The sequence below is a fragment of the Lynx rufus genome, unplaced genomic scaffold, assembly GCF_022079265.1.
Source record: "Lynx rufus isolate CCGP_SWC_20201006 ecotype Redwood Valley unplaced genomic scaffold, mLynRuf1.p SCAF_4, whole genome shotgun sequence".
Classification (NCBI taxonomy): domain Eukaryota; kingdom Metazoa; phylum Chordata; class Mammalia; order Carnivora; family Felidae; genus Lynx; species Lynx rufus.
Window position 1 is genome coordinate 102,005,457 of NW_025814856.1, and position 12,358 is coordinate 102,017,814.

General features: G+C 37.4%; 1 protein-coding gene and 1 pseudogene across 3 annotated transcripts in view; one reads left to right on the forward strand and one right to left on the reverse strand.

Annotated features, from left to right (window-relative positions):
- UMAD1 (UBAP1-MVB12-associated (UMA) domain containing 1) overlaps positions 1-12,358 on the forward strand; it is a 274,040-nt gene that overhangs the window by 73,276 nt on the left and 188,406 nt on the right. The gene's annotated exons all lie outside the window — the stretch shown is intronic.
- On the reverse strand, positions 2,947-3,797 carry LOC124524689 (5-azacytidine-induced protein 2-like; annotated as a pseudogene).

Sequence of the window (12,358 nt, forward strand, 5' to 3'; positions counted from 1 at the left end):
ATTTTCCACCTCATTGAAAACATTCTCCAGCTGCTGCCGAGTGATTTCATAAATTGCATTCATGATCCTGGCTTGAAGTTCCTTTAAAGAATGTGGTCTGGATGAATACACAGCAGTTTTAACAGAGTCCCATAAAATATAGTTCAGTGGGATAGGTCAAGTTTAAAGTTGCACAAGGATTTCATAAACACCCTGAGTAGATGTGCACTAAAACTTCGAATGTGTTATATGGAAAAACCTTATAAAGGATGGCAGTGTTCCAAACGTAGATTGAGTTGGTCATCTATGAAACAATTCCTACTACTGATGGCTCTTAATAGTACCACCTGCTAGTTCTTTCATAGTAAATTGTGTGAAATAACACATTCTGTAAACTGATGAACTACTTATTTATTTAATAAATCCATCAATGAAAGAAACCTCTGTCATAAGAAATGGAGCTATTTATTAGACTCAAAAGGTCTTAAGCCAGAAATGTCAGACATTTTTGTCGACAAAGAGTGTTGCAATCTGGCATTGTTTTTTTAAAACAGCAGCAAGTAACGCACCAGACCCAGTTGGTATATTTGTCCTTTATCTGGCAGGAAACTCCAGAATCTCTGGGTCGTCGGATGGATGCCAAGTTAAACCTCAGAAAGACATCAGTGGTCTTGGCATATAGTTCTGAAGATATTACTAGGCTATAAGTGTGCACTGAAGGCTGACATTTTTGGGTCCTTCACTGATGCGTTTCCTTTGTTGATTATATTTATTGGTTTAGTGGGAATATCTTTTCCCCAGCCATATGATTGTTATCCGAGAGAACAAAGCAAACCAGTATAAATTTCATATTCCTAAATTAGAATTGTGGTCCTCTTGTTAGAATAGACATTGCTCATGTTTTGAAATTAATATGATTACATGAAATGGATGGTACACAGAAAACATAGCAATTTGTGGTAATTATGTCTACACAGGCTAGTATGTTGGCCAGACACCGTGTAGAATTAATCCCAGGGCAGTGTTTCCTACTAGCCAGTCCCATGTCAATTGAAGTTAGGAATTTCAATATTCCTGTAAAAATATCTTATTAATTTTCAACTTGTCACTGAACCTTTCTTTAAATGTTTATGAAAACATATGGGTTATTTATACTTACCTATTTTATGTGCTTAACCTACTCTATTTGTATTAGTAACATGTAACTATCTTGAATCCAGCTACCACACACCAAGACAAATTTGCCCCTTGCTGATAAAATTTTTGATTTCTATAATACATAGTACAAGTATCTCTCTTTAGAGAAGAAAATATGAGTGCAATTTCTGGCTCTTTTAGATAATTCTGAATTTGTAATTTTCTTGTATCTTCAAATGATTGTGATCAACATTTTCTTTCTTTATTTTTTTGTGGTTATTGTTAAGAATTAGCAGTGTATGCCTTAGTTGCATAGTTTTATCCTTCCCCACCTTATAAAAAAAAAAACCTTTTGATCCACATTATTATGATCAAAGTTATTATGAAGTTAGGAGCACCTGGGTGGCTCAGTCGGTTAAGCGTCCAACTTCCGCTCAGGTCAAGATCTCATGTTCATAAGTTTGAGCCCCACGTTGGGCTCCATGCTGTCAGTGCAGAGCGTGCTTGGGATTCTTGCCCTCTCCTCACTCTCTGCCCCTCCTCAGCTTGCGATTTCTCTCTCTCAGAATAGATAAACTTAAAAATAAAGTTATTATAAAGTTAGTGTAGAACTATAAGCTTAGTTAAAGCATTCCTTTTCAGATATTGTACCCAGTTCTGTAATCCTGGAGAGACTGCTGTTTGCCCATGGAGTCTCAGAGGTGACTCTACTGTAGGAAGCTAGGTGAAATTAAACCATTAGATTTACCCTGGTGTAGATGTGAATCCTGTCAGTTCCCAGAAATTCTCTGGGTTCTGTACTTCGGTGTGGTAGCTAACTTTTACTTATTAAGACTTTTCATTTTAACTAAGGCTTTTACATTTGAACCCTTAAGTTCATGAATGTAGGAAGCTTATGCTTTTGAAATTATCTGATCTATTTAATTTAGCTATATTTTGGTGCTTTTACTTTTCAGAGTTAAATCTCTCTTCTTATTTTGGCTTTCACCGAAGTTAAATAGAAAGATTCATTATTCTGTATTTTATGGAAAAGTATGAAGAAACCATTACTATTTTCATCATAAATACTTAAGATCTTGAGGAACATGGTTAAAAGGAAGCCATATACCACACCATAGTCAAAGTAAATGCCTAGCCTTCGAGAGGCTTTTGTGATCTTTCATTTTCCATTCATCCCCTTAAAATGAAATAGTTACCTATAATTTCCATTAATTTTCATTATCACCTTATATCTTTTTGTTTCTGAAGTGAAATGGTATGCCAACTAATTTTATTTTTCATTAAAAAAAAGTTTTTAATCCCAAATGCATTAATTAAAAATGCTTTGCAATCTCCCACAATACTCACAAAATATCTAAGACCTAAAACTCTGATACTAAAAACATTTTCATTCAATTTGAATTGTATTATATAATAAATATAAGATTAGAAAGTGTTTTATTTATACTCTTTAAAGTATACTTAATGATCTATTGTGAACAGGGTGGTGTTATTTTAGTGGTTTCAACCATGGAACACTTGGGTTTCATAAAACCAATGGTGTAAAAAAATGTTCAGGAACACATCATATAAATTACTGTTTAATAGACAATGATTTGTCCGCGAAGAGTGATTATGCCTTAAATGAATATTGTTGCAAGGTCAGTCAAAGAGAAAAGTTGACGTTGGCTGATTGATAGCATAGCACTCTGGAGGGCACAGATATTATAGCTAGAAATAACCCATAATGGTATCAGATTTGAAGGAAAAATAGTATAATTTAAAGGTAATTTTTAAGGTACAAGAATGTGGACTTTCCAAGTCCACTTTTAGTTTGTTACACACATTTCTTGGAGAAACACTGGGACAGATCTCACGTCTTCATCTTCAGAATTAATTTCTATAAAGTCAGTTTTGATTATGTGGATCCTAAAGTTTTAGCTTCCCCAAAGGCCACCTTACTCAGTTTTGGAGGATCTGGGAACACCCACGAGTTCCTTCCCATACAATTTTTGCAGTAGTAGTTGTGTTCCTGAAATCTTGTGCCACCATTAGGAATGGACCTTTCATTGTGTGCGCATGACTGGAGAATTGCTTTTTTGGATAAAATGTTTGTATCTCCTGATCAAGGAGAAGTGGTGATATTTATTACAAAGAGCTTTGCCATTTGGTATTGTCTTTTGAGAGATAGTATTGTCTTTTGAATATTCTGGTAAAATACATCCAATGGATTTCTGTGTTATCCTTCCCGATGACTTCAGTGCATTCTTTTGGGCTTTCCAGATTGCAGTTGGGGTTTTCAGTGTTATTAGTTCAGGCTGCACTTAAGTCACTGATATAAATTAGTCATTTCTCTCCTTGGTTCCCAGTACGAATGTTGCATAGTATGACTTGAGAAGCATAGTCTTTGGAGATGCCTGCTAGTCAGACCATCTTCCTGAGAATGATCCCTTTTTTTAGTGTTTTAGATTTTTGTAGTTCAATTTTGAGATCACTGCATTTCTTCCTCCTGAGTCCCAGCACTTGTGCTCAACCATTGGTCTTCAGGTACAGCTCCATTTTCCACTCTCCAGTTTGATGAAGGTAGATGTATATGCCTCTTTGCCTGTGAGTTTCTACTTCTGTCTTTATCTGGAAGAGTTCTGTTTATTTAGATTGTATCTGTTCACTCAATACTTTCAGGTTTAGTTGTCTTTATTCATTTTATTCTAATGTGCTCTTCAAATGATCTTATCCATGCAGGCCTTCTGATTTGCACAGAACCCTTATTTATTTGTTTTTTTTTTTTTCACAGAACATATTTTTCTTCATCTAATCAAGTTCCTATAAATGTTTCTTCCAGAAGTCTTATTCTTTAAGAATCAGTTCTGTCTCTTTGAATCCTAAAGTTATTTCTTAATGTCTTCATATTTTTTTTTTAATTTTTTTTTTCAACGTTTATTTATTTTTGGGACAGAGAGAGACAGAGTATGAACGGGGGAGGGGCAGAGAGAGAGGGAGACACAGAATCGGAAACAGGCTCCAGACTCTGAGCCATCAGCCCAGAGCCCGACGCGGGGCTCGAACTCACGGACCGCGAGATCGTGACCTGGCTGAAGTCGGACGCTTAACCGACTGCGCCACCCAGGCGCCCCAATGTCTTCATATTAAATGACAGGGCAAAATAAGAAGTGACAGACTTGTTCCTCAGTGGGTTGAGATGAGAGTCACTGTGTCACTCAGAGCTTTTCCACAATTTGGAGGGCAGGTGTCATCCCCTAACAAGTAATCCAGCATGGCTGGAGCCTGGCTTCCAATGGCTGCCTAAAGAGATGGTCACTTCTCCTCCCCTTGTGTTAGAAAACAAACTGAAAACAACTGGGGTGGCCAGAGATCACAGGGCCTCTGGTTTCCCCAAAGACCCCTCTGCTTCTCTTGAAGTGATGGCTGCCTTGCTCCGTGAGGGTGTGCCTTGTCTTGGCTTGGTCTGCACCCCTGCCCCACAGGTTCTGGAAACCTACATTTTGAGAGTCCTGGTGTCTTCTGGAGAAAAAGGAGTTAAGCTCACAAAAATGTATAATTTTTACATATTAATTTAGGAGAAACTCATTGTCTACTGAATCAGACATCTGGGTCTGAATCTCTGCTCTGCTGCTTGCCGGCTGGGACTTTGGTGAGTTAATTAACCTCTCTGGGCTTCAGTTTCCTCAGTTTTGAAAGGAGGATGATGACATGGTCTCAGTAGGGCTGCCGTGATGTTTATATCTGATAATTGATGTGAACTGTGCAGCCCACCGCAGGGCACAGAATGGGTGCTCACTCAACAGCAGTTTCTCCTCTGACCAGCAGAAAGCCGAGGTTTCTGCCTAAGCCTGTCTCCAGTTCTTAAGTTTGGGTTTTGTATGGTCCATTATTTAATCTCCAGAGCAGATCATCTAGGTCATGTTGGAGGATCAAAAGCCTGAACAAAGACTACCGCCACAGTAGAAGTAAAAAACAAAATTAGTAGGAAACACTCAGTATTACTTGATTTATTTAACCTATGACAGTTTTATTTGTTTTGATGACACATCAATGGTTGTACCATTATTTTGATGTATATACTGAGATTTACACAGTTTTAGTGACCCTTACACTTTCATCTAACAAAAAATGATTGTTTTTGCTTTGTTTATCTGCACATTTTTGCTAAATTGGTCTCCTTGAAGCTTGGCATATTATCTTTTTATGTGTGGTAATATAAGAAAGAGTGTCGAATGTGGGAAGGTTGCATAATTTTATAGTAGCCAGGTTTTATGATAAAATGTAGAAGCACCATAATATAAAGTTGGTGTATTCATTTCTTTTGAACTAATCCTGAGTATTTTCTTTTTCTTGAAGTGTGTTTCTTTCTTTGCCTCTCCTCTCTTTTGCATGTTCTCAATAAACGTCTATAGATTTGACTTACAGAACTCATCCTGAGATTTAATTTAGGTTTTCCTTACTAAGTGGTCCTTCATCATTGGTAGGAAGCTAGCCTGAGTAATTCTCATAGCTTACTGGACCAAATCATTTCCTGCATGTTATCTGTATTGAATTACAGTAGGAGATCCCAGTGAGAGACCGTCTACCCTACTGTCCGGGGGCTCGGCTTCTGAAGCTCATTAGACCAGAGTTCAAATCTGGTATATCTAACATTAATTAGCCATTGGTCTTTGGGCAGGACACTTACTATCTTTTTGTCTCAGTTTCCGCATGTTTAAAATGGAATAATAATGCCTAATTTATCAGATTATTATAAAGATTAAATGAGGGGCACTTGGGTGGCTCAGTAGGTTGAGCATCTGACTTCGGCTCAGGTCATGATCTCACGGTCTGTGAGTTCGAGCCCCGTGTCGGGCTCTGTGCTGACAGCTCGGAGCCTGGAGCCTGTTTCAGATTGTGTCTACCTCTCTCTCTGCCCCTCCCCCATTCATGCCCTGTCTCTCTCTCTCTGTCAGAAATAAACATTAAAAAAAATTTTTTTTAATTAGTTTAAAAAAATAAAATATTAAATGAGATGATGTATACCAAAGGCTTAGCCCAGCATGTGTATACACTAAGTCCAAAATAAACATTAGCCATTATTATGTAATGGAAGATACAGTGTTATTAAAACGTTGTTTTACTAATCATCTTAAACCAAGCAACAACATAATCCAATTTTTCACGTTATCAATTGAAAACATGGATTCTAAAATCCAAACTAATAGAAAGCCAAACTAATAGAAAAATGTCATTTTGATATGTATAGGATTATAATTATTTTGAATTGATAAAAGTGTCTACAGAATATTAAACAGTAGTTAGCTATTAAAAGAATTAGTGCACTTTCTTAAAGATGTTCAGCATGTGACCAAGACATAGAGTAGGCATTGGAAGGATTTACTATACTTTATGAAATTTTTCCAGTATGGGATCTGACTCGCTGAACTTGAAAATGAAACAAACAAAACAGAAGCTTGTTCTCCCTGTGCCCATGGTGCCAGAAAATAAATCACTGCTGTATTCGTCAAGTCATAAAATTTAAATCATCTCTATTTGAGTTGGATACCTTAGGGTAGTATTTGATGCTAACCACTGGTTCAGGCAGGATCTGGTGACATTTAATGGACTATTGTTCAAGGTCAGTTGACACTAGGTCGTTGCCTCAATATTAAAGCATTACGAAATAATATGAATGTAAAAAAAAACTTCCATTAAGCACTGGATATAAATGAACTTTATATGTCCTTCTAACCAAATATACTATGGTTTATGGTTATGTGACAAATGCTATGCATTAAGAACATTTTCTTGCTTTAGCTTTACCAATAATTTGCTCCTTTTTTGAGGTCTCAGGGCTGTGGCTACTTAACAACAACACATGTAGGCATTTCTTTATGTGCTTCTCCTGCTTTTGTGTTTTTATAGGCCAGAAGCCCCAGCCTTCCTCCTCTGTGGAATGCTGCCGATTCTCGAAAGTGGTACTGTCTTTGCCCTGGACAGTACAGTGCCAGTGTTTCATTTTGTTTTTTGTTCTTTGTTTTTTTTTTTTTTTTACACCTGCCATATTCAGTTGCCTTGACACAGCTGCATTTAGAATTAGCTGGTAGCCTGAGTTTCAAGGTCAATGTTCACAGGTGAGATGGAGTTCCCAGGTGAGACAGAGAATGGGAAAAGGAAATAAAAAGGAGAGACAGGCTACGGAATGGAATCCTGTTGTTCGAATTCCTTAGCGAGCTGGCAGAAATTTTAGGAGAAAGGGTAAGAAACTAGTTTTACTTCTCGGCCCCATTATTCAGGCCTAATATCTGAATGAGTTATAAACTTTTAAAATGAAGTCTTTCAGATGTTGGTTAATTATTACACAAGTATACCTTAAGTAGCTTAGGCTATGTATTTTTAAACTAAGAGCTTAGCCTAGTTTGTGAAATTAACAACTTTTTAATTTGACAGAGCGCAGATGAGACCATACACATACTTAGTAATGAACTGTATCAGCAGGCATTCGAGGTCTCACCGAGCAGTTAGTCTCTGTCTCTCTGTCATTATTTTGCTTGTCCTCTGTGAAATTCACCATATTTGCAGTAAGTTGCTGTAACGTCAGGTGAGATCTGGCATTTCTCCCCATTCCTAACATCTGCCCTTTCCATGTTGTGCTCAACAAACTAAAACATTTCTTTGCAGCAAGCGTCAGTAGCTCAGCCAGTGTTTCTTTGAAATGATTATTTGCTCTTGTGTAGTAAGGTTTAACCTCAGTATCTTTGCTGTCTAAAAACGGTCAGAAATATCAAAGTTTAAATTCTTCAAGATCCATTTTTCTCAAGGAAGCTGACTGGTGTTTCTAATGACACAGCAGGTTGAGCAAAACCTTCAGAAACTTGGGATATTTATATTAGAGTCAAAAGCAGTTCGTATTTCTTGAAATATATACATAAAAATGGAAACTAAGTTTATACTAATCAAGGTATTTCATGATCTTCTGAGAAATTATAGGATTTTTCAGTTGCCACTTTGGAAAGATGATGAATTCATGAACAGTAGAAGAAATGACCCCACTCGTCATTGATTGGTTCGAGAAACCTATAAAGATGTTCAGATTGTACGTCTTTGTACCAAGGGGAGCACAGGAAGGTTAGCCAGGGCTTGCCTGTAGAGAAATCTGAGTAAAGCTTTGCAGTTCCTGTGTCAATGGGGAAAATAGGAAGGCAGCTTAAACAAGTTAAGACTGCTAAGTATCTAATTACTATGTGGTGAGCCCCCTTTATTTCCCTCTAATAGGAGCATAATTTTTAAAAGTTCTTGAAACCCTGGAATCACTACTACTTTCAAGGCATGAGGCATATTTGAAATTCTGAACAGCAGGCTAAAACTTTCATTTGAAAACTGGTCGGTAGCAAATTTTAATACGAAGCAAAAGAGTTCCGTTATTTCGTCCAAACCTGTATATTTTTTACATCCACCTGGAAGATGTTGTGTGAGAATTCACGACTACCCGGTGTGTCACATATCAACTAAAAGTGTCCGGTTAATCCTCCTTCAAACTGTTGTAAATTTAGCTTTACACCAGTTCGTATAAGATTGATGTTTTCTCTTCACAGCTTAAGATAATACTTTATTTGACCTAAATTGTTTCAGATTTTAAGTTGGGATTGCCTTTGGTGTAGAAATCTGAAGGATTTTGAAATTTGGTGAGCAAATTCAAGTAGGACATTCCTTGTGTAACCATTCATAACACTGTCCACTCTTATAATCTGCCTTTTGTATTACTCTTCCCATTCTGAAGCTTCATAACCCTTTTTATAGCTTACTACCTATAGCAATCAATAGATTTCATAATCGTTTCCGTTTCTCTGGACTTCATCCAGAGTCCGTTTATGTCTTGACATGTAGCTATGAGAATTAAAGACAGTTTGCGAGCAGAAATAAATTTAAAGTCTTCCTCAGCTGAATACTGAAATCAGGAATTCACTGTTTCTCTAAATCCTTGTTAAACCCTGATTTTTAGGCATGCTTTTTTTTTTCCTGCACTCCATTCATTTGATGGAAACATTAATTAAGTTAATAGCATGGCAGCGTCTCCCACTGCCACTGTGAGTCCCTGAGCAGTAGTGCACATTACATTAAGTTCTTCAGGTTATAAAGCCCCCATTTTGCGTGGTGAAGCAATAATTTCAGGGAATAGTGCTTAATGAAGTTTCCCCAGGTGTTTAACTTATTAGAAGTTTGAATCCTTTTAAGTGCAAGGAAAAAAAAAATAAAGAAGTAGTTTTTTTTAAACAATTTTTAATACAGTGAATGAAAACAATTACAATGATAGCTGAGATTCTCCCTGCTTATTAAGCCAACATTAACTTGAATACACATGACACCACTGGCTTTCTGAGAAAGAACTGTGAACTTTTCAGTTAACTACAATTAATATGATAAGGACCGAGCACAACCTGCGTTTCTTTTTCCTCGAATATGGGACTATTAAATCAACGGACTAAAAATCCAATACATTTATAAACTGACAAAATAAAGTGGGTGGCTCAGTCAGTTAAGCGTCTGACTTAGGATCAGGTCATGATTTTGGGGTTCGTGGGTTTGAGCCTCGGGTCGGGCTCTGTGCTGACAGGAGCCTGGAGCCTGATTCCGATTCTGTGTCTCCCTCTCTCTGCCTCTCCCCTGCTCATGCTCATGCTCTTTCTCTCTCTCCCTCTCTTAAAAAAAAAAATTAAACTTAAAAAAATAACAAAATAAAGTTATTTTTCTACTGCTAACTAAAATATTTAATTTTTTTGATGTAATGAAACTAACCACTTTGTAATTAGAATTCTTTGGAAAAAGCTTTCTTACCAACTGACTCTTAAAACTTACCATAGTGATAAAGTTGGTTAATTAGTTACTGACGTGAGCCACCTGTCTTGTGTAGCATAGAGCCTAGTAGATGCTCAGCAGAGGTTTGTTGACATGTTGACGATTCACATGGTAATGGCTTCTTTCTGTGTAACAGTTCCTTTTTATAGTCAACAGGTGTTTTTACTACATTTTAATTATCTAGGGTCTAGCACTATTTAATTATCTTTCTAAAAATTTTTATTAGATTTAAATGCAATGTGAACATTTGTACTAGGAAAACATACCAAAATAGGTTTATGTTTGAGCTCTTTCCCCTCTTTAAATTGCTAAAACATAGTTGACATACAATATTACATTACTTTGAGATGTACAATACAGTGATCTGACAATTCTGTACATTACTCGGTGCTCACCACACTAAATGTAGTTCACCATCTGCTAACCATACAATTTTATTACACTGTTATTGACTATATTCCCTGTGCTGTACTATTCATCTCCATGGCCTATTTACTTTATAACTGGAAGTTTGTACCTCTTAATCCCCTTTACCTGTTTCACCCATCCTCCTCCCAACCTCCCCTCTGGTGACCTCCAGGTTTTTTTCTCTATGTTAGAGTCTGTTTTGTTTTGTTTTTTGGATTCCACATGTAAGTGAAATCATATGGCGTTAGTCTTTCTCAGACTTAATTCACTTAGCATACTACCACCTAGGTCTATCCATGTTGTTGCAAATGGCAAGACTTCATTCTTTGTTATGGCTGAGTAATGTTCTATTGTGTGTGTGTGTGTGTGTGTGTGTATATCATATCTTCTTTATCCATTCATCTGTCAGTGGACACATGGCTTGCTTCCATATCTTGGCTATTGTGAATGCTTTCCCTTTTAAACATGTTTCCATATCTGGGAAGATAAAAAGGAAATTGTTACAATGGTTGCTTTCAGGGCCTGGGAATGGGGTGTTGGTAGAGAAGGGAACTCTTCACCAGTAATTCAGGAAATATTTATAAAGCACCCATTAGGTGTCAGATACTTTGCAAAGTGTTCGTTATTTTGGGAGTATCAAGATATAGTCCCTGTCGTCATGAATTTTATAGTTTCATAGCCTGGTAGAAGAGCCAGGCATTTAACACACACACACACACACACACACATACCCGTGTGTGTGTGTGTGTGTGTGTGTGTGTGTGTGTGTGTGTGTGTATCCATTTGCAACAACATGGATAGACCTAGGTGGTAGTAGAGGAACCAGCATGTGCAAAAGCCCAGAGGCAGTGGGGATTCTGACTTCCTGGAAGAACTGAAAGAAGACCAGTAACACTGAGTATGGAGAGGGAAGCAAAGAACACTGAATGAAGATGGAGAAGAGACAGGTCACAATATACAAGGCTTGGTAGTTTGAATTTTGTTCTAAAGTACAAGGGGATATTATTGAAAGGTTTTTAAGCAGAGGAGTAATGGTATCTGTTTTGTTTTGTTTTATTTTTTTTTTTATTTTTTTTTTTTGTTTTTTGTTTTTTGTTTTTAAGAGTAAAGCAGAATTTTAATCTTATAGCAGTGTCTTTTTTTTTTTTTTTTAATATGAAGTTTATTGACAAATTGGTTTCCATACAACACCCAGTGCTCATCCCAAAAGGTGCCCTCCTCAATACCCATCACCCACCCGCCCCTCCCTCCCACCCCCCATCAACCCTCAGTTTGTTCTCAGTTTTTAACAGTCTCTTATGCTTTGGCTCTCTCCCACTCTAACGTCCTTTTTTTTTTTTTTTTCCTTCCCCTCCCCCATGGGTTCCTGTTAAGTTTCTCAGGATCCACATAAGAGTGAAACCATATGGTATCTGTCTTTCTCTGTATGGCTTATTTCACTTAGCATCACACTCTCCAGTTCCATCCATGTTGCTACAAAAGGCCATATTTCATTTTTTCTCATTGCCACGTAGTATTCCATTGTGTATATAAACCACAATTTCTTTATCCATTCATCAGTTGATGGACATTTAGGCTCTTTCCATAATTTGGCTATTGTTGAGAGTGCTGCTATGAACATTGGGGTACAAGTGCCCCTATGCATCAGTACTCCTGTATCCCTTGGGTAGATTCCTAGCAGTGCTATTGCTGGGTCATAGTGTAGGTCTATTTTTAATTTTCTGAGGAACCTCCACACTGCTTTCCAGAGCGGCTGCACCAATTTGCATTCCCACCAACAGTGCAAGAGGGTTCCCGTTTCTCCACATCCTCTCCAGCATCTATAGTCTCCTGATTTGTTCATTTTGGCCACTCTGACTGGCGTGAGGTGATACCTGAGTGTGGTTTTGATTTGTATTTCCCTGATAAGGAGCGACGCTGAACATCTTTTCATGTGCCTGTTGGCCATCTGGATGTCTTCTTTAGAGAAGTGTCTATTCATGTTTTCTGCCCATTTCTTCACTGGGTTATTTGT